The sequence below is a fragment of the Aquarana catesbeiana genome, linkage group LG07, assembly GCF_042186555.1.
Source record: "Aquarana catesbeiana isolate 2022-GZ linkage group LG07, ASM4218655v1, whole genome shotgun sequence".
NCBI lineage: Eukaryota > Metazoa > Chordata > Amphibia > Anura > Ranidae > Aquarana > Aquarana catesbeiana.
In genome coordinates this window covers 17,396,774-17,419,620 of record NC_133330.1, presented here as the reverse complement: position 1 = coordinate 17,419,620, position 22,847 = coordinate 17,396,774, and the positions used below count along the sequence as shown (strand labels likewise).

The window sequence follows — 22,847 nt, the reverse complement described above, 5'->3', positions numbered from 1 at the left end:
AGGTAAGTAAAACGGGGGGCTGGGGGGGGGGCGGACACTGACAGGTGTTTTTTCACCTTAATGCATAGGATGTATTAAGGTGAAAAAACATGAACCTTTACAACCTCTTTTGCGTGTACACACGGGCGTACTTTTCAGCATCAAAGGTCCGACGGACTTTCGACTGACTTTTGACGGACTTTCGAACGAATGAACTTGCCTACACACGATCACACCAAAGTCCGACGGATTCGTACGTGATGACATACGACCGGACTAAAATAAGGAAGTTCATAGCCAGTAGCTGCCTTAGCGTCGGTTTTCGTCCGTCGGACTAGCATACAGACGAGCGGATTTCTCGATAGAAACTGGGTCCGGTGGATTTCCGGCTGAAAGATTTGAAACATGTTCCAAATCTAAAGTCCGTCACATTTTCGACCGAAAAGGTCCGCTGAAGGTCCGATAAAGCCCACACACGGTCGGATTGTCTGCCGGATTCGGTCCGTCGGACCAGTCCGGTCGAAAAGTCCGCTCGTGTGTCCAGGGCATTAGTTACTATTCTGGTAAGAAAATTCTTTTGGAGTTCGACCCATGTATGGCCAGCTTTGTGGAAGCTCTTTTAACTACTTATCATTGACTTGTTCTTATCATAATCCTAATGATAATCCTTTATTTATAAACAAAGCCAAGTGATCGCTTAGAATAGATTGTAAACTCTTTTGTAGCTTGAAGCCTCAAGCTACAAAATACTGGAGGGGAAAGAATCTATGATTCTCTATGGAGCTGGTTCACATCTCCACTCCGAAACGCCTGAAGCCAGAAGCTCCAAAACGCCTGAAGCTCAAACAAGTTCTGGAACTTTTCTTTTTTTTTTTTAGGCAGATTTGGGCATTTTTCTGCTTTTTAAATTGGTGACTTTTTCACCTGTACAAAATCAGGGCAAAAACACGTCAAAAATCGCGGTAAAATCGCGCGACTTTCTGCCTGAAAACGCTACGCTCAGGTGTGAATGGGGCCTTACGAGCAGGACCCCCTGATCCCTCCTGTATTGAATTGTATTGTAACTGCACCGTCTGCCTTCATGTTGTAAAGAGCTGAGCAAACTGTTGGCGCTATATATAAATCCTGTATAATAATAATAATCTACGTGTCAAACAGTGCTGAGGTGTCACAGCTTGTCCTGAAACTTTTTTTTTTACTCCTCGCAGTACCCCATGGGGAAATCAATCTAATGTGTGACATTTTTGGAGAATCTGTACTTTCACTGAAGTATCAAGTTTTGCAAAGATGGCTGCTCATCCATTTTCACAAACACATTGGGCTTCTTCATCAGACATTATTATGATATGTTTTGAAGGCTTCCCATAATTCTTAGTCCTCATGCACACGGATGTTTTTACAGCTGCTTTTTTGAGCTTTTTTTGCAGCTTAAAAAGGCCTGTCTATGTTAGTCTATGGCTTCATGCCCACCTAGGCGTTTTTGAGCTGCAAGTGGCATAGGCGTTTTTAAGCTGTAAAAAAAAACCCAGGACCAGTGGGTTCTGAGAGACGTTTTTCAGCTGTAAAAACGCTCAAAAACGTCATTCACCAACATTTTTTAGCGTTTTTAACCCATGAAAAAAAAAAGAAAAAATTTGAAAAAAAAACGCTCAAAAACGCTAACGTGGAAAAACGCTCAAAAACGCTCAAAAACGCTATTGCAAAAACGCTGAAAAAAGCTGAAAAAAGTTTAAAAAAATCACTGCAAAGATACTGGCGTTTTCATAACGTTTTTTTTAACAGCCTGTGTGCATGAGGGCTTACAATCGAGGAGCAGGAACACAGGAGAAGCCTTGTCCTGTGCACTGACGTGTTCCTGTAACATGCGTCACTGCCAAAGAATAACAAAGGAACATTTTCCAGTACATGGCAGCAACATACGATGAAGCAGATGATGATGATGTTCCATTTTCATTGTCGCTTCTGGTTTTCTGGCACTAAAATGTGTATGGTATATGCAGACAGACATGGTGACCCTTACTGGTCACCCACTTGGCTTGAGACATGCAGATCCTCAGCAGCTGAAGAACCCCAGGTCATCTTCATATTGGGTTTCCAACTGAAATCAGAATTTAATAGGTGGAAGTAGGTAGTTCTTACAGAAGAGAAGGAGTTCAGCGTGGGTGTAGGCAGATGCAGTCTATTTTCTCCACTGCAGGTGGTGCCGTCCACAGCGGCAATGCAGATGTTCCTCTATGGTTTCCTCAGTCACAGGGAGGCAGCTATCCGATTTGATGCTGCCATCCCAGGTGACTTTGGCGGCCATCTTGGGTCAGGCCGAGTCTATTTAAGACCCTGGCTCCCAGGTTTGACATGCATTTTGCGAGTGGCTAGAGTAGAGGCAGGTATCCTTTCTGTCAGGGACAGTGCTCAGTGTCAGGGAAAGATTCCAGAGAAGTAGGGAAAGTGCAGGGACACACCATTCTTTCTGGAAGCCTCCCTATCTGGGTACAGACCTGCGAGGTTGCATTCTGCTCCTTGAGACAGACACTGTCAGCACGTCTGAGTCACCAACCTGCTGTCGCATTGCTATTACAACTTGTGAGTGTTCCCAGTCGGTTTGCCTTCCTGTTGGGTCTGTTGTTTATTGCTGGACCATATAGAAAAACAGGGAGGGCGCACCGACCTTGCGCATTACTAAAGATAAATTTTATTTACATAAAAACAAGAGTCATACTCACAAACAAACGTTAAAAAAAGAAGGCTTAACATTGCTCCAAGAACTGTGTCTTCTAGACACCTGCAACCTGCAATGGTATCGCAAACGGCTTACGTGTTACGAGGGAGTACCCTCTTCATCAGGCGCGAAGGCGTAAACTCTTGATTTTATCTAAATAAAATGTATCTTTGGTAATGCGCAAGGTCGGTGCGCCCTCTCCTGTTTTTCTATATGTTTCAGCTCTAAGGATACCCATTGTTCTGAGGAGGGCAGCAAGACCTTTGACTTTCCATATTGTTCCCAACGGGTTGGCTACACCACTTACATATGGACTTAGCTCCTGAGCGCAGGAGATTGTTTTGTGTATATTGCTGGACTCCATGTAATTTCTGCCCGCTGCACCTTCCCACATGGGCGTTCCCAGCGCAGTGATCCTCAGTCCAAAGAGCAGGCAAAAGGTAGAGCAGCAATGTGTAGAGTTGCAATTGTTGTCACCCAAACCCCCCCCCCCCCAAATATAGTACAGAAGGGTCACCAGCGGATGTGTATTACTCTCCAGATCTTCTGGTAGGTGCAGTAGCTCTGCGGACATAGATCTCGATGCATGTATCAATGATTGTGTTGTTGCCCCTGCTGGATTATGTCTCCGACTCCATCATATTCCTGGGAGGGTGAGGAGCTGTGACCTCTATGCTGCATACCGGCCTAATCCAGGCTCATGAGGTCATTAGCAGTCATTAGCAGTCAGAGCAGTGCCTAATTACAAATCTTCTCTACTTGCTCTCAGTGCTGCCATTTCTGCTGTTCAGATGACCTATTGGTGTCCCACAGGGGTGTCACTGCGCGAGCATCACAGGAGGATACGGATACACATTTATCCAATGCTGACTTACCATAGACTGAGATGGCCGACAGACGCTACACAGGGAGGATCCTGGGAATCCACCCAATGGTGGTGAGGAGGAAACTGTGCCAAGAGTGATTCCTGCTACAAAGGTGATTCCAACAATCAGACTGTGACTGGCGGTAAAGTGGGCGGGACTTATGACCAGTGTACAAAAAGACCCAATGTGCCAATTGCCATATCCACTTATCTGTACATGGTGGGAATATGTGAGAACATACAGTGCCTGCTCATCTACCAGGGCTGCAGAATTTACAAAATATTGAAAGTGGAAAGAAAAAAAATCTGGAGATACTATAATAGAAGGCTGACATGTAGGCGGGTACAGTCTCTCCACTTTAGGTGGCGCTTGGCATTACAGTTGGAGGGGAAGTCAAGAGGAACATGGTTCCTTTATGGTTTCCAGGGTCACTGGGGAAGCTATCTGATTGGATTCTGCTGCCCCATGTGACTCTGGCAGCCACCTTGGGTCAGGCAGAGCCTATTTAAAGCAGAGTTCCGCCTTCCGCCTTGGGGGAAAAAAAATGAAAAGTCAGCAGCTACAAATACTGTAGCTGCTGACTCTTACTATATGGACACTTACCTGTCCAGGGAGCCCGCGTACGATGTTGGCACCCCAGCTGATCTTTAGATCGACTGTCGGGTGCAGCCGCCGCCATTCCAGGTAAGGGAACCCGGCAGTGAAGCCTTTAGGCCCGGGTCCTTACTGCACAAAACACGCTGCACTTTCTGATTGACCCAACGGAGGAAGGAGGAGGGGGCCGAACTTCCGGGAGATCAGGCTGCGGCCTCCCGGAAGTGGGAAAGGGGACCTGTCAAAAAGAAGTAATTAAGCGGAAGTTCCACCTTTAGGTGGAACTCCGCTTTAAGGCCCTGGCTCCCAGGCTTGCTGCCCATTTTGCATGTTGGTAGTGTAGGGACAGGTCACCCATCTAGTAGGGATGGTGATTAGTGGTAGGGAGGGGTTCCTGATGTGCAGGGAAAGATAGGGACACATCATCCTTCCTGGAGACCTCCCTATTTAGGTACAGACTGGCCAGGCCGCATTCTGCCACTGAAAGCGGAGTTCCACCCAAAAATGGAACTTCCGCTTTAAGGGAGGTGACCCCCTGACATGCCACATTTGGCATGTAATTTTTTTTGGGGGGGGGGGGGGGGATACCTTCTTTTTAGATGCCCGCTCCCACTTCGGCCTTCCTCCCTCTCGGAAATCATCTGGGACACGTAACAGGTCCCAGATGATTGCCCGGCCAGTCACGGCGCACAATGCGGCTAGCGCATGTGCAGTGGCCACTGTTACAATGCCGGCGCCGAAGAGAGGAGGGGGACATGAGTGGGGCTTCGTTCCCCCGCATCGCTGGACCTGGGACTGGTAAGTGTCCGATTAATAAAAGTCAGCAGCTGCAGTATTTGTAGCTGCTGACTTTTAATTTTTTTTTTAAGCAGAACTCCGCTTTAAGACAGATGCTGTAGATGCGGGACATCTGAGACCTGCTCTACTACACACTGCTGTTACCTTCTGTAAGCGTTCCTGGTTGGGCGCATTCACACTGGGTTGTTTGTGAATTTTAGAACTCCGACATTATTACAAGTTCGGTTCTTTGCAACTGGTTTATTGCCGTTTACTGCACTATACTGCACCTCCCCACAGACAGATAAATTAAAGATAGACTGTGGCCAGCCTACTGTCAGAAACCATGAATCAGACCGAGACAGAAGTACAGTTAAATCACACTTGTTTAATAATAATAAAAAAAGGTAAACAGAGTAAACGTAGTCAAAACATAGAGTTCAGGAACCGGAACAGATAGTCATACAAGCCAAAACGTCAGGAAGCCAGAGAGCAGCGTAGTAGAAAAGCAAGCAGGATCTGGAGACGGAAGGAATGTCAGCCAAGTAATTCTTTAACAGGAACACAGGAGAGCGTCTCTAGAGATGTGACCAAGGCGAAGGCAGAGATCATCTGGACTGGACTGCTTATGTAAGCAGGACTGACGAGCAGGATATCAACAACAGGTGAGTCACTGTGGAGAGATAGGAGCTGGCAAGTAGCTGACAGCTGAGCGGCCAACTCAGAGGCAGGAAGGGCTGAACTAACATTCAAATATCTACATATTGATAGCAAGCAGCAAAGCATTTTAAAAAAAGCCCTCACTGACCTCTGCAACTGCAGGCACTATGCAGAAGTTCATCCTCAAAGTTCAGAAGCAATAAACTTGCTCAAGTCTTGTCAACTCTCTGCTCTTTCCTCCCACCTGGGTGCCTGCCCTTTGTTTATATTGGAAGGCTGGCAGTCTGCCAAGCTACTGCTGGGAGGGGTACCGCTTCTAAACAATACAAAAAAACCAGAAGAAACCTCTCCACATCTAAATGGCTAACTATGAAGTCTTGCCCGGAGTTCCACTCTATGATAAGAAGGAGCGGAGTTGCACTTTTCTTATCAGTTCTAGGAGGCGAGAAGCTGTGACATAAAAGGACAGACAGACGGATCGCTCTCGTCTATATTCCGCTCTTCAGTGACCTTTCCATCATCTCGGATCACTATGGTATGTTATCATATAGATATCTCCCCCCACCCACCCCTGACTCTGGATCTATGCCCAGGAAATGTCATTTACTTAGAGGGAATAATGCATCATGTATACACTTGTCTGACCCAACCATGGAGGAGATGTCCTCTAGTGTGTCTACTTTTCCCTTCAAGCCTTGCATCAGACACCACGAGACTGAACAAAGTGCAGTAACCCACAGCAACCACTCGCTGATCCGCTCAAAGAAAGGTCACTTCTGATTGGTCTGTCCGGTTGACCCCACTTTTTGCTATGAAAGCAGCCTGAGGGTAGGAAAGGATTGCTGTTGACACATAGACTGCAAAAATCTGAAAGCTTCCCCTTGAGGGAGGAACAAACTATCCTCCACACAGCTGAAGGCCTCTTGAGCCCCCTCCCTAGGGAAAGAGAGCCTTGAATGATGGGGACATGGCTAGGTGCATGACAAGGGGAACGATTGGTTGGGACATGTGGGATGGGTTGGGCCTGAGCTCAGGGAACGTGTGCCCCAGGGAATTCTGGGTCTTTTGGGAAGAGTTGGTTCCTGTCTAGGTTTCCTTTACCACACAGACTCGGCTAGAGAAAGCTGAGATTATGTATAATATGGCGACTTCTACTTCCACTTTTAGGATTTTTACTTGTAACCCATATAAGGTGCTTTGTGTATTCGATCTGTCTGTCTTGCTGGCTGTCTGTGGCACCATCCCAACCATGGCCAGGTTTGATCTTCTCTGGTCACCCAGGTTGGAGGCTTTGGCAGGCAGTTGTAATTTCCCCCTATGGGTATAATGTGTCCTCCAACCACACTCACAGTGCACAGAACCTTCCAGACCGGGACTGACTGAGCAGACGATGGAATCACTGGCCCAGGGTTGACATACAGTGTTGACTCCCCATCCTAGTGCATTCTTCTAAACCAATGGTTTCCAAACTGTGATCCGAGGGCCTGATGTGGCTAGTCTTTATCCTGCCCTTGGTGCACTATTTCTCCCAATAACATGAGGCACTATTCCTCCCATTGGGACCAACAGTGGGGCATCATTCCTGACACCTAGGCACTATTCCTCCCACTGACACCAATGATGGGGCACTATTCCTCCCACTGACACCAATGATGGGGCACTATTCCTCCCACTGATACCAATGATGGGGCAGTATTCCTCCCACTAACATCAATGATGGGGCACTATTGCTCCCACTAGAATCAATTATGGGGCACTATTCCTTCCACTAATGTCAATGATGGGGCACTATTCCGCTCACTGATACCAATGACGGGGCACTATTCCTTCCACTAATGTCAATGATGGGGCACTATTCCGCTCACTGATACCAATGATGGGGCACTATTCCTCCCACTAATTTCAATGATGGGGCACTATTCCGTTCACTGTTACCAATGATGGGGTACTATTCCTCCCACGAATATCAAGGATGGCTCACTATTCCTCCCTCTAACATCAATGATGTGGCACTATTGCTCCCACTAATATCAATGATGGGGCACTATTGCTCCCACTAATATCAATGACGGGGCACTATTTCTCCCACTAGCATCAATGATGGGGCACTATTACGCTCACTGATACCAAGGATGGTGCACTATTCCTCCCACAAACATCAATGATGGGGCACTATTGCTCCCACTAATATCAATTACGGGGGAATATTCCTCCCACCAATATCAATGATGGGGCACTATTTCGCTCACTGATACCAATAATGGGGCACTATTTCTTCCACTAGTATCAATGATGGGGCACTATTCCTACCAGTGACACCAACAATGGGGCACTATTTCTTTCACTCATACCAATGATGGGGTAGTATTCCTTCCACTAATATCAATGAGTGGGCACTGTTCTTCCCACTAATACTAATGATGGGGCACTGTTCCTCTCGCTGATACCAATGATGGGGCAATACTCCTCCTCCTACTGACTACCAAACCTGAGTCCATGTTTATCCTCACTAATGCTGGGCCTGGGTCATTTTCTACCCCCACAGGCCACATTCTAGCCCCCCTAAAGTCCGAAGAACCAGTGTCTGAGGGAACAGGTGTAGATTGTCTACTCCCTTGGAACTGCTTCACCGTTTTGGAACTTGTATATCAGAGAATGGCAGCTTCCACCTGAGGCTTTTTCTTTGCTTGCTGACGGATCACTGATAGCGGACAATCCTGACATTTTCACACAATATTGGACTTTGTGTGCCGAGAGTGCAATGATCTGAGCAGGTGGATGGCTGATCACGTGCATTAGAAGAGCATTGTGGGACGAAGTATGGGGACATCTGTAAAGCCGTGTACACACGAGCGGAATGTCCGACAGAAAAAGTCCGACGGAAGCTTTTCATATACCGATCGTGTGTAGGCCTCATCGGATTTTTTTTTTGAAAATTCTGAGGGACCTAGAAATGGAACATGTTCTAAATATTTCCGACGGACCCAATTTCTATCAGGAAAACCGATCGTCTGTATGTTTTTCCGACGTACCAAAAACGATGCATGCTCTGAAGCAAGTATGAGACGGAAGCTATTGGCTACTGGCTATTGCACTTCCTTTTTCTAGTCCTGTCGTAAGTGTTGTACGTCACCGCGTTCTGGACGGTCGGACTTTGGGTTGACCGTGTGTAGGCAAGACCGCTTGAATGGAATTCTGTTGGAGAAACCTTCGGAGTTTATTCCGACGGCTAAACCGGTCGTGTGTACATAAGAGATTGTTCTTCGTCATCTTACTGTTTATGTGCAATAGATGACGAAATGGTCAATAGTCGTTCCGCAGTGTATGACAGCTCCACTGAGAACAATCGTACCATGCGACAATCATTTTCCTCCCGTGTTTGGGTGACCTCGAGTAGGATTACATGACTTCCTCATTTATTGGAGTAATAAACACTTCATGAGATAGGATGAGTGGCCAATCAAGACAAACAGGCCCTGGGGGATTTAAAGGTCAATGACGGGAGACAGATAAGGCCGCTGTGTCCTCACCATGGTAAACAGCAGGTGTTATTATAGCCTGAGGACATAGAAACCCCTAGGGGGATGTGGTTTGGTTTGGTACATTGTAACACTTTTAGGATCTTTGCTGATCCTGGTGGATCCCCAGGGTTGAGTCAGTACACAATTCCTTATGGCAGTGCAGACAGAATCAATTCCTGGGGTTCTGGAGTCCCAGACCAGCCAGGAGATGTGACCACCCCCCCCCCCCCCCTCCCCAGGAACATGTTGGTTTGGCCCAGAGGCTCCTTTCACTCTGGAACCTCATATACTGGGAGGGACCCTGGAGAACTTTCCAAGAAGGAAGCCAAACCAATCCTCCAATATTGCAAGCAGTGCTTCGGAAACGCCTAACGCCAACAACAATGACCAAACTACGCAGGACACCAGTGCTTGCCTTGAATTCGCTGACCACTGTCTCTAGGTGCTGTGAATAGTCATGGAGCTCACTCCTGCAGGAAATTGCACGAGGATTGGATGCAGTTGCGAATGCAGTCTACATTGGAAATTGCAGGATCACGGCCTTGTACAAGATAAGATGTATAGCCAGACAGGAAAAACACTGGCCGGTGGGTGAAAGATCAAGAACGGGAGACAGATAAGCCTGGGGTGACCTCACCTTGGTAAATATCAGGTGTTATAGACTGAGGAACCACGTACCAGGATGATTCAGGGAAAATATTGTAACATGTTTTTAACCATAGCTGTCCAGGGTGGATCCCTGAGGCTGAGCCAGTACACAATTCTATATGGTGGTATGGATGGCACCAATTCCGGGTATTCTGGAGTCCTAGGCTACCCAATCCTCTAGTATTGCAGATGTTGCCATTCCCTGTCACGGTCCCGGACTGCCTGACACCAAGAACAACGACCAAACTACGTTTTTTTTTTTTTTACAAACATGTCATATTTACCTGCTCTGTGCAAAACCAGAGCAGCCCTGATCCTGTTCTTCTCGGGTCCCCCACTGGCACTCCTGGATCCTCCCCCTTGACCAGTGCCTCCAATAGCAAGCCGCTTGTTGTGGGGCCATGGTGCATGCTCACTCCCGAGCCTCGCTCTAGGCATCCATAAGACACAGAGCAGTTGCTCGGCCCCGCCCCAGCTCTCTCCTCATGGGCTAACGGGCTGTGATTGACAGTAGTGGGAGCCAATGGTTTTCACTGCTGTCTCAGCCTATGAGGAGAGGGAGTCCCGGGACAGCCGAGGCTCTCATGCACATCGCTGGATTGGAATGGGGCTCAGGTAAGTTTTGGGGGGGGGGTGCAGAAGGTTTTTTTTACAAACATGTCATATTTACCTGCTCTGTGCACAACCAGAGCAGCCCCGATCCTGTTCTTCTCAGGTCCCCCATCGGCACTCCTGGATCCTCCCCCTTAACCCACATAGAGCAGTTACATGGCCCCGCCCCATCTCTCTCCTCATGGGCTAACTGGCTGTGATTGACAGTAGTGGGAGCCAATGGTTTTCACTGCCATCTCAGCCTATGAGGAGAGGGAGTCCCGGGACAGCCGAGGCTCTCATGCAAATCGCTGAATCGGGATGGGGCTCAGGTAAGTTTTGGAGGGGGGGGGGTTGGGGGTGCAGAAGCTTTTTTTTACACACGTCAGATTTACCTGCTCTGTGCAAAACCAGAGCAGCCCTGATCCTGTTCTTCTCGGGTCCCCCACTGGGACTACTGGATACTCCCCCTTGACCAGTGCCCCCAATAGCAAGCCGCTTGTTGTGGGGCCATGGTGCATGCTCGCTCCCGAGCCTCGCTCTAGGCATCCATAAGACACATAGAGCAGTTGCTCGGCCCCGCCCCAGCTCTCTCCTCATGGGCTTACTAGCTGTGATTGACAACAGTGGGAGCCAATGGTTTTCATTGCTGTCTCAGCCTATGAGGAGAGGGAGACCCGGGACAGAACGGAGGCTTTCATGCAAATCGCTGGATCGGGATGGGGCTCAGGTAAGTTTTGAGGGGGGGGGGTTGGGGGTGCAGAAGGTTTTTTTTTTACCTTTTTGCATAAAATGCATGAAGTTAAAAAACCTTCAGCCTTTACAACCCCTCTAAGTGTATTGCTTAGGCACAATTATCATTTCTAGATGCTCCCTACAAGATGGTAGATCTTCACTTTGTGCGTTCTGTTCCACTTTAAGTGATGTAATAAAAGTGTATAACACAATAACCCTGCCTCATTAATCCCTACAGTGTCATCATTTACATCACTACAATTCTATTAATTTCCATTCTGGGGGGGGGTGGGGCTGGCATATGTAAGTGGTAAATGGCAACAGCCAATCAGATTTCATCTATCAGTCCACAGCAATTATCTAATTGGTTGCTCTGGGTTACTGCACATGTGGCCATTCCTTTCATTATTGTTGTCAGGGGAGATTTTATTGATGAATTTAAAGTGATTTCCACATTAATATTATGTATTCCCCTCCCCCTCCAGGAATGGACGGTTTACAGATCATGTGACTCCAGCGAGCGGCCCACGCAGGGTAAGTGACTTATATGTGTTGTAGAAAATGGTTGTGGACAGGAGTGATGAGAGGGTGGAGGTCATGAGAGGGTGGAGGCCATGAGAGGGTGAAGGCCATGAGAGGGTGGAGGTCATGAGAGGGTGAAGGCCATGAGAGGGTGGAGGCCATGAGAGGGTGGAGGTCATGAGAGGGTGGAGGTCATGAGAGGGTGAAAGTCATGTGAGGGTGTAGGTCATGTGAGGGTGTAGGTCATGAAAGGGTGTAGGTCATGAGAGGGTGGAGGCCATGAGATGGTGGAGGCCATGAGAGGGTGGAGGTCATGAGAGGGTGGAGGCCATGAGATGGTGGAGGCCATGAGAGGGTGGAGGTCATGAGAGGGTGGAGGTCATGAGAGGCTGGAGGTCATGAGAGGGTGGAGGTCATGAGAGGGTGAAGGCCATGAGAGGGTGGAGGTCATGAGAGGATGAAGGCCATGAGAGGGTGGAGGCCATGAGAGGGTGGAGGTCATGAGAGGGTGGAAGTCATGAGAGGGTGGAAGTCATGTGAGGGTGTAGGTCATGAGAGGGTGGAGGTCATGAGAGGGTGGAGGCCATGAGATGGTGGAGGCCATGAGAGGGTGGAGGCCATGAGAGGGTGGAGGTCAGGAGAGGCTGGAGGTCATGAGAGGGTGGAGGTCATGAGAGGGCGGAGGCCATGAGAGGGCGGAGGCCATGAGAGGGCGGAGGCCATGAGAGGGTGGAAGTCAAGAGAGGGTGGAGGTCATGAGAGGGTGGAGGTCATGAGAGGGTGGAGGTCATGAGAGGGTGGAGGCCATGAGAGGGTGGAAGTCATGAGAGGGTGGAGGTCATGAGAGGGTGGAGGTCATGAGAGGGTGGTCAGCTCCGAGTGGTTGTGTTCAGATTCGGCCTCCATTGTCCACTGAGTTTAAAATAAATGGTAGTCACCCCCCCCTCCCCCTCCAACCCCAACAACTACAACATTGTACAGCGGAGCTCCCTTTAGTGCCAGCAGAGATGAATGGCAGCTGATCATGTGATCTGTGTCTATGACATCATCACCACCCCTCTATGTGCAATGGATGCAGCGCCCAGATCTTGAACGAAGACACGTGGACTGTTAGTTACTTACAGATAGAATTAGCTATAATCTGTGAGAAAGGATAATTCCGACTGAGGGTTTAGTGGTGTCCTCAGCCAGGTCACTGGATTGTCACTGCACCACCGAACCAGCCACTCGCACGCCATCCGCAGAGTCTCACTCCTCTCTAACTGAAAACTATGATGTATACCAGCTTTTCTCAACCTTTTCAACACAGAGGAACCCTTGAAATAACTTTCCAGTCTCAGGGAACCCCTGATAAAAATGACTATATCTACCAGTCATAATACATTAGTGTGATGGTCAGTGGGATGAATTCCCCTTACACTTGCAGTCATTGGGAAGAATTAACTCCTTATGCCGCGTACACACGGTCGGACTTTTCGTCTACAAAAGTCCGACAGCCTGTCCGACAGACTTCCGGCGGACTTTCGGCGGACTTGCAGCAGACTTTCTAACGAACGGACTTGCCTACACACGACCACACAAAAGTCCGATGGATTCGTACGTGATGACGTACACCAGACTAAAATAAGGAAGTTCATAGCCAGTAGCCAATAGCTGCCCTAGCATGGGATTTTGTCCGTCGGACTAGCACACAGACGAGCGGATTTCGGGGTCCGTCGTAGTTACAACGTAAAGATTTGAAGCATGTTTCAAATCTAAAGTCCGTCGGATTTGAGGCTGAAAAAGTCTGCTGAAAGTCCGGAGAAGCCCACACACGATCGGATTACCAGCCAGCTTTAGTCCGTCGGCGTCCGTTGGACTTTTGTAGACGAAAAGTCCGACCGTGTGTACGCGGCATTACAGATAGCTAAAAAGATCAATGGTGTCAATGGGAATCTATCAGAGAGGCAGAAATTGCTCCTTGCTCAAGGAACCCCCTAGCAACCTTTGGAGGAACCCTAGTTGAGAAACTCTGATGTATACAGTTCAGATGGGAGTGTGGGGGGGCTATATGTATATATGGTGCAGAAAAGGGGGTGAGGTAGGAGGACTATGTGGTTATAAATTACAGTAAACGCTGGACAGGGGTTTGGTGCTGATTTATGATTTTTTTTAGATATCTATCTATCTATCTATCTATCTATCTATCTATCTATCTATCTATCTATCTATCTATATATATATATATATATATATATACTATATTAGCAAAAGTATTGGTACGCCTGCCTTTACACACACATGAACTTTAATGTCATCCCAGTCTTAGTCCGTAGGGTTCAGTATTGAGTTGGCCCGCCCTTTGCAGTTATAACAGTGGATTCAGATGTAAAATGGGAACTCTGTGGACTCTGATGTAAAGGGGTACTCTTGTGATTAGCTTCATATGATTAGAAATGTTACTTAATTGCTCAAATATATGTATAGTTTATACTATGAAAAAAAAAAAATAGCTGTGCGACGCTAAAGTGTTCGGGTTTGACTTGAAGAAAAGGTGGCAAACCTATATACCCTGCGTATGCTGAACATACCATATACAATATACAAACATCCCGTATACCCTGCGTATGCTGAACATACCATATACAATATACAAACATCCCGTATACCCTGCGTATGCTGAACATACCATATACAGTATACAGAGATCCCGTATACCCTGCGTATGCTGAACATACCATATACAGTATACAGAGATCCCGTATACCCTCCGTATGCTGAACATACCATATACAGTATACAGAGATCCCGTATACCCTCCGTATGCTGAACATACCATATACAGTATACAGAGATCCCGTATACCCTGCGTATGCTGAACATACCATATACAATATACAGAGATCCCGTATACCCTGCGTATGCTGAACATACCATATACAATATACAGAGATCCCGTATACCCTGCGTATGCTGAACATACCATATACACTATACAGAGATCCCGTATACCCTCCGTATGCTGAACATACCATATACAGTATACAGAGATCCCGTATACCCTCCGTATGCTGAACATACCATATACAGTATACAGAGATCCCGTATACCCTCCGTATGCTGAACATACCATATACAGTATACAGAGATCCCGTATACCCTGCTTATGCTGAAAATACCATATACAAAATATACACTGAGAGATAGCATTCTATTTACACTGAATGTCTTTCTGCGGGGGGGGGGGGGGGAGTTCCCTGTCCTCTGGCATGTTACAGGTTAATCATTTGCAGCCATTGTGTCCCCTCATTATTTCCAAAGCCCGCTCACCCTACAAGGTGCCCTCTGTATCCACCGGCTGGCAGCCCCACCCCCGCTATATATTTAGCAAAGACTGAGTACAGGAGCGCAATGCGTTGCTAGGAGACCTGCGTGTATGACAAAGATCGCTGTCACCGCTATGCCGGGGGGGGCACAAAGCCGGGTCAGGGGGGGGGACGATTGGGAGAACCTCTATATTTATTAGAGAAAAAAAAAAAGGAGCAGCTTCTATCGGAGCCTATAGGAAATCTCTATCTTCACATTACAGAATCACCCTAAAATCGCTCCGTACATTTCCATCGGGATATGGGGGACCGGACCTCCCGAGGGTGCAGAGTTTATTATGTAATAAAGTCAGGAGGAAGTTCACAAGAAGACCAAATACTTAGACCTCTTGCACACTGCAGCTTGAAAAAGCTCAGTACGGCTTTTTTTTTTACTGAATTAAAATACAGCTTGTTCATTGTAATGTGCCTAGGTACCCAGGCGTGTAAACAAGTGCTGTATATTCTTCAGTAAAAAAGGAAGTAGAAAAATCAGCATTTTTGGTCAGTAATTTACGCCTCATGCGCACAAATTATTTTTATTATTTAACCACTTCTCGCCCGGCCCATAGCAGATGACAGCCGGACGGTGGTTCAGTTATCCTGACTGGGCGTCATATGACGTCCAGCAGGATAACGCGCCGCCGCGCGCCCGCGCCCCCAGTCTGACACACCGCTCCACCGATCTTGGACTCTTTACCACGTGATCAGCCGCGTCCAATCACAGCTGATCACGATGTCAATAGGAAGAGCCGTTGATCGGCTTTTCCTCACTCGCGTCTGACAGACGCGAGTAGAGGAGAGACGATCGGCGGCTCTCCTGACGGGGGGGGGGTCTGCGCTGATTGTTTATCAGCGCAGCCCCCCTCAGATGACCACACTGGACCACCAGGGATCGCCACCAGGACCACCAGGGAGAGGGGCAAGTGGATGGCCAGGTATGTACCCCATGGCAATCCACATGTACCCAATGTGCCCAGTCAGTGCCCAATGTGTGCCAATCAGTGCCCACAAATGGGCACTGATTGGCACCAGTATATTGCAGTGATGCCCAGCAATGTCACCCTTAGGGGCATCATTTCCACTAATCGGTGTCATCAGTGCCACCCATCAGTGTCCATCGGTGCCACCTGTCAGTGCCCATCCGTGCCACCTATCAGTGCCACCCATAAGTACCCATCAGTGCCACCTGTCAGTGCCCATCCGTGCCCATCCGTGCCACCTATCAGTGCCACCCATAAGTACCCATCAGTGCCACCTGTCAGTGCCCATCTGTGCCACCTATCAGTGCCACCCATAAGTACCCATCAGTGCCACCTGTCAGTGCCCATCCGTGCCACCTATCAGTGCCACCCATAAGTACCCATCAATGCCATCTACGAGTGCTCATCAGTGCCGCCTATGAGTGCCCATCAGTGCCACCTATGAGTGCCCATCAGTGCCGCATACCAGTGCCACCTATCAGTGTCCATCAGTGCCACCTATCAGTGTCCATCAGTGCTACCTATCATGCCCATCAGTGCCGCCTATCAGTGCCCATCATCAGTGCCCGTCAGTGCCACCTCATCGGTGCCGCCGTATCAGTGCCCGTCATTGAAGAAGAAAACGTACTTATTTACAAACATTTTTTACAGAAACAAAGAAAAACTTGTTTCTTTTCAAAATTTTCGGTCTTTTTTTATTTGTTGCGCAAAAAATAAAAAACGCAGAGGTGATCAAATACCACCAAAAGAAAGCTCTATTTGTGGGAACAGAATGATAAAAAAAATTGTTTGAGTACAGTGTTGTATGACCGCGCAATTGTCATTCAAAATGCGACAGCGCTGAAAGTTGAAAATTGGTCTGGGCGGGAAGGTGTCTAAGTGCCCAGTATTGAAGTGGTTAAGGTACTTATATAGCGCCGTCAATTTACGCAGCGCTTTACATATACGTTGTACATTCCCATCGGTCCCTACCCTCTTACAATCTAAGGTCCCTAACTCACATACTAGGGCCAATTTAGATAGGATTCGATTAACCTACCAGCATGTCTTTGAAGTGCATCTTAGAGAGTCAGAGTGTCTCAGAAGTAAAGATGGGCTCGTGTTTCACCAATCTGTGAAAAGCTGCGTCCAAAAATTGTCAAACAACTCAGAATAATGTTCCTTGATGTAAAATTGCAAAGACTGTAAATGTATCATCATCTACAGTACATAACATCAGTGTTAACTTTGGCAGCAAATTTAGATTTAGTTTTAGGACTAAAATGGCATTTTAGTTTTAGTCCCATTTTAGTCTTCTGCAAGTGTTTTAGTTTTAGTCGTATTTAGTCGACTAAATCTCCAGTACATTTTAGTCGACTAAAACTGATTTTAGTCGTCTAAAATCTAATGGGTGTAATTAAATTGTAATGCATTAGTTAACCTTTCTCTACAATTTCCAAACTCATTATATACTGCTGGAGTGAAAAATGTCATATGTTATTATTTATGGTATTGCGATATGAACATGCACTACAGACCAGCATTCATTTTGAAATCAAATTTCAATTTAGTTTTAGTCTTAGTCTTTTGACTAAAATGGCATTTTAGTTTTTAGTCCCATTTTAGTTTTAGTCGTATTTAGATGGTGTCTGTTTCGACAGCGGAGGGAGACCGTAGTTGTCAGATTGGGAGGGTTGTGGCTGTATTGCAGGGAGGGTTGTGGCCATGTTGCAGGATGGGTTGTGGCTGTATTGCAGGATGGGTTGTGGCCGTGTTGCAGGGAGGGTTGTGGCCGTGTTTCAGGGCGGGTTGTGGCCGTGTTGCGGGCGGGTTGTGGCTGTGTTGCAGGGAGGGTTGTGGCTGTGTTGCAGGGAGGGTTGTGGCTGTGTTGCAGGGAGGGTTGTGGCCATGTTGCAGGGAGGGTTGTGGCTGTATTGCAGGATGGGTTGTGGCCGTGTTTCAGGGCGGGTTGTTGCTGTGTTGCAGGGAGGGTTGTGGCTGTGTTGCAGGGAGGGTTGTGGCTGTGTTGCAGGGAGGGTTGTGGCCGTGTTGCAGGGAGGGTTGTGGCCATGTTGCAGGGAGGGTTGTGGCTGTATTGCAGGATGGGTTGTGGCCGTGTTTCAGGGCGGGTTGTTGCTGTGTTGCAGGGAGGGTTGTGGCCGTGTTGCAGGGAGGGTTGTGGCCGTGTTGCAGGGAGGGTTGTGGCCGTGTTGCAGGGAGGGTTGTGGCCGTGTTGCAGGGTGGGTTGTGGCCGTGTTGCAGGGAGGGTTGTGGCCGTGTTGCAGGGAGGGTTGTGGCCGTGTTGCAGGGAGGGTTGTGGCCGTGTTGCAGGGAAGGTTGTGGCCGTGTTGCAGGGCGGGTTGTGGCTGTGTTGCAGGCAGGGTTGTAGCCGTGTTGCAGGGAGGGTTGTGGCCGTGTTGCAGGGAGGGTTGTGGCCGTGTTGCAGGTAGGGTTGTGGCCGTGTTGCAGGGCGGGTTGTGACCATGTTGCAGGGAGGGTTGTAGCCGTGTTGCAGGGAGGGTTGTGGCCGTATTGCAGGACGGGTTGTGGCCATGTTGCAGGGTGGGTTGTGGCCTTGTTGCAGGACAGGTTGGGGCCGTGTTGCAGGGCGGGTTGTGGCCGTGTTGCAGGGTGGGTTGTGGCCTTGTTGCAGGACAGGTTGGGGCCGTGTTGCAGGGCGGGTTGTGGCCGTGTTGCAGAGAGGGTTGTGGCTGTGTTGCAGGACGGGTTGTTGCCGTGTTGCAGGGAGGGTTGTGGTTGTGTTGCAGGGAGGGTTGTGGCTGTGTTGCAGGGAGGGTTGTGGCTGTGTTGCAGGGAGGGTTGTGGCTGTGTTGCAGGGCGGGTTGTGGCTGTGTTGCAACCCGTCCTTAGATGCAGGCAAAACCCGCCGCTCAACACACCAAACCCGCCCTGCAACACAGTCACAACCCGACCTTGAGCACTCTGTAAACCTGCCCCGTAACGAGGCACAAGCTGACAACTTTGGTCTCCCCCTTGCTTTTTGCATAGGTTTACATTCTGCCCGTCAAATGGTATCTCCCGTCGAAAAACGCCTCCTATGACGTGCGCATGCGCTATGGTGATGTCATGCCAGCTGATCGGGAAATCAGCTGGAGTGGCCTTCCGTACTGCACATGCGTGGGCACTTTTTGACGGAGGGCACTATTCAATAGAACAGCGGCAGCACTCATGCAGCCCCAGACCATGACACTCCCACCACCATGCTTGACTGTAGACAAGACACACTTGTCTTTGTACTCCTCACCTGGTTGCCCCCACACACGCTTGTCACCATCTGAACCAAATAAGTTTATCTTGGTCTCATCAGACCACAGGACATGGTTCCAGTAATCCATGTCCTTAGTCTGCTTGTCTTCAGCAAACTGTTTGCGGTCTTTCTTGTGCATCATCTTTAGAAGAGGCTTCCTTCTGGGACGACAGCCATGCAGACCAATTTGATGCAGTGTGCGGCGTATGGTCTGAGCACTGACAGGCTGACCCCCCACCCCTTCAACTTCTGCAGCAATGCCGGCAGCACTCATACCTCTATTTCCCAAAGACAACCTCTGGATATGACGCTGAGCACGTGCCCTCAACTTCTTTGGTCGACCATGGCGAGGCCTGTTCTGAGTGGAACCTGTCCTGTTAAACCGCTGTATGGTGCCATGTTGAACTTCCAGTGACCAGTATGAGAGAGTGAGAGCGATAACACCAAATTTAACACACCTGCTCCCCATTCACACCTGAGACCTTGTAACACTAACGAGTCACATGACACCGGGGAGGGAAAATGGCTAATTGGGCCCAATTTGGGCATTTTCTCTTAGGGGTGTACTCACTTTTGTTGCCAGTGGTTTAGACATTAATGGCTGTGTGTTGAGTTATTTTGAGGGGACAGCAAATTTACACTGTTATACAAGCTGTACACTCACTAGTTTACATTGTAGCAAAGTGTCATTTCTTCCGTGTTGTCACATGAAAAGATAGAAGAAAAGATTTACAAAAATGTGAGGGGTGTACTAACTTTTGTGAGATACTGTATATTTTTATATGCATTGAGCCGTTAATCTGGCTGCTTTCTCCCGTGCGCTTTGGGCGGGCACTTGCCAGGCGGTACTCCTATGCCCGTCCGAGGCATTGATGGGCGTATGATTGGCTGCCTGTGCTGATTGGTAGGAACATGCAATATTTATATGCACAAGTGATATTCGTATTATACTGTTATTATGACTTATTTGTATATTGTGATACTATTATTATGTTATCCTAGGCAACCCGCTTCTCCTTTGTCTGTGTCCTGAGGAAGCCAAATATTTGGCGAAACGTAGACTGTCTATATCATCCTTTGGATTGTATTCTTATGTACATAATTAATTATATGGATAACCTGTGCGCTATTTACAGTCTATAGAAAGTATCGCTGTCCTCCCCACATGTCTGGGGTTTGATATTCCTATTTTTATCTGTTTTAATTCTCTATAATAAAGGTTACATTATTTTATCTGGACACGTCTCCACTCTGTTGCCGTTATAGCCCACTATTGTACGGTACTGGAGATTGTTTCTCCAGTTTACATCTAAGGTTTTTGGATGATTACTGCTAGTGGCTACAGCCTCCGGCAGTGTTCGCATCCAGAAAATCCTACAGGCTGGCTGTACTGAACTTGATCGATGGATCGACTTCCGTACAACCAGCCTGCCCATAGATAGATCAAATCTGGATCCATGCTTAATCTGGCCCGAGATTCGATCCATCTCTATGGCTGGCTTAACTCACGTCTTCAATCTCTTCCTTCTCTACTGCCATCTCCCTCCTCCCCCCTAAAGAATGCATGATCCCCTCCAATCTGTGCGTAGGGGTAATGCTGAGTTCATCGTTTGCTAGTTTCCACCGATATTCGCAGATGATGCATGGCTGGCAGTGAATTATGGGGAAGTCATATAATCAGTCCTGTGTGGAGTTTTATGATCACAGATGGATTTGTAATAAATGTGGACTTCTCGGTAGGGGTGCGATACCCAATAGCCCGTTTATTTGCCCAGGTAGCCATCACCTGTTCCCCCCCCCCCCGGGGTGTGAGCAGTGTCAGTGTCAGTAGGGGTAGGCGGTCAGTGTTTATACAATGTTGCTCTGCTCCAGTGTCTAAAGGAAAGTAAAATAGCGAGATACCTGAGACTCGGCCATCTGTCGATGCGTGCTGCCAGCCAGAATCCGGGGGGGGGGGGGGGGATCCCTGTGCCGAATTCCCTTCACTGACATCTGCCTCCTTCACTGATGGACAGTGCCAGATCACCCCCCCCCCGGGACAGAAACTGCGCTAAAGCCAAAAAGACACTCTATTCATCTTGATTTAGTCATGCACTCTCAGGGACCGCAGCATCTGGTCACATGTTAATGTGCAACATGCCTCTAATGCTCCAATGTGTGTGTGTGAGGGCGGGGCTAGAATCAGAGAACACAGTGGAGGCACACTGCTCATACTGTTCAGGGCCAATCATATTCTGTGAAAGGCTGTAGAGACGGAGGAAATATGACAGGAGTATTGGGATGAAAAAGTCCAGACCGCCACACACCAGAAGTAGCCAGATACAAAATCAGGAAAACTCAAACTTCAGCCTGGCTCCATCCAGCCCTTGCCGTCCGACGCATTTCACCTGTGGGCAGGGCGAAACACGTCGGGGAGGGGGGCATGGCCAAAATGGAATCAGGCTGAAGCTGAGTTTTACTGGTTTTGTATCTGGCCTGTTCTAGTGTGCGGCCGTCTGAACTTCTTCTTTCAAGGAATGTCTGCACAAGACGTGGACGAGCTCTTTTCTTTTTTCTGCCTGCACCCGACAGTGAGAGTCACCGGACTTGTGGATGTTTATATCCCGCGGGGCCCTGAGTCTATGTGTGGTCACAAGGAGTATTGGGATCATGCTGTTGTCACTGGAGGAGACATTGAAGGTGGGGGGTCTAAGGAGCGGCCACACAATTCCGTTCCCAGACTCAAGGGTCAGCAGTGGGGTCAGGGGGGGCACAGATGAGAATTTCTCCCTTTGTGTTGAGATTTATCCTCTAGACAAATCCAACAGCCAGACTAGAGGGAGCTTCAACTACTAAGAAGAATCACAAGACTCTTCATAGTTCAGATCCCATCTTCCTCTATAATACAAATATAGCGCTCCTGCTAACATTCCAGTCAAACCATTGTGGGAGGAGCAGAGACATGGAAATCTCACCATTGTGGGAGGGGCAGAGACACAAACTACTGCATGAAATCTCACCATTGTGGGAGGGGCTGGGACACAAATTACTGTGGGGAAATCTCATCATTGTGGGAGGGGCAGAGACACAAACTGCTGCAGGAAATCTCACCATTGTGGGAGGGGCAGAGACACAAACTACTGCAGGATATCTCACCATTGTGGGAGGTGCAGAGACACAAACTACTACAGTAAATCTCACCATTGTGGGAGGGGCAGAGACACAAACTACTGCAGGGAAATCTCACCATTGTGGGAGGGGCAGAGACACAAACTACTGCAGGATATCTCACCATTGTGGGAGGGGCAGAGACACAAACTACTACAGTAAATCTCACCATTGTGGGAGGGGCAGAGACACAAACTACTGCAGGGAAATCTCACCATTGTGGGAGGGGCAGAGACACAAACTACTGCGGGAAATCTCACCATTGTGGGAGGGGCAGAGACACAAACTACTGCGGGAAATCTCATCATTGTGGGAGGGGCAGAGACACAAACTACTGCGGGAAATCTCACCATTGTGGGAGGGGCAGAGACACAAACTACTGCGGGAAATCTCACCATTGTGGGAGGGGCAGAGACACAAACTACTGCGGGAAATCTCACCATTGTGGGAGGGGCAGAGACACAAACTACTGGGGGAAATCTCACCATTGTGGGAGGGGCAGAGACACAAACTACTG

General features: G+C 48.3%; 1 protein-coding gene across 1 annotated transcript in view; it reads left to right on the top strand.

Moving 5' to 3' along the window:
* DAG1 (dystroglycan 1) overlaps positions 1–22,847 on the top strand; it is a 115,237-nt gene that overhangs the window by 14,585 nt on the left and 77,805 nt on the right. Inside the window, exon 2 of the mRNA XM_073591703.1 lies at positions 11,573–11,621. The gene's annotated coding sequence lies outside the window, so the exon portion shown is untranslated. The remainder of the gene's footprint in view (positions 1–11,572; positions 11,622–22,847) is intronic.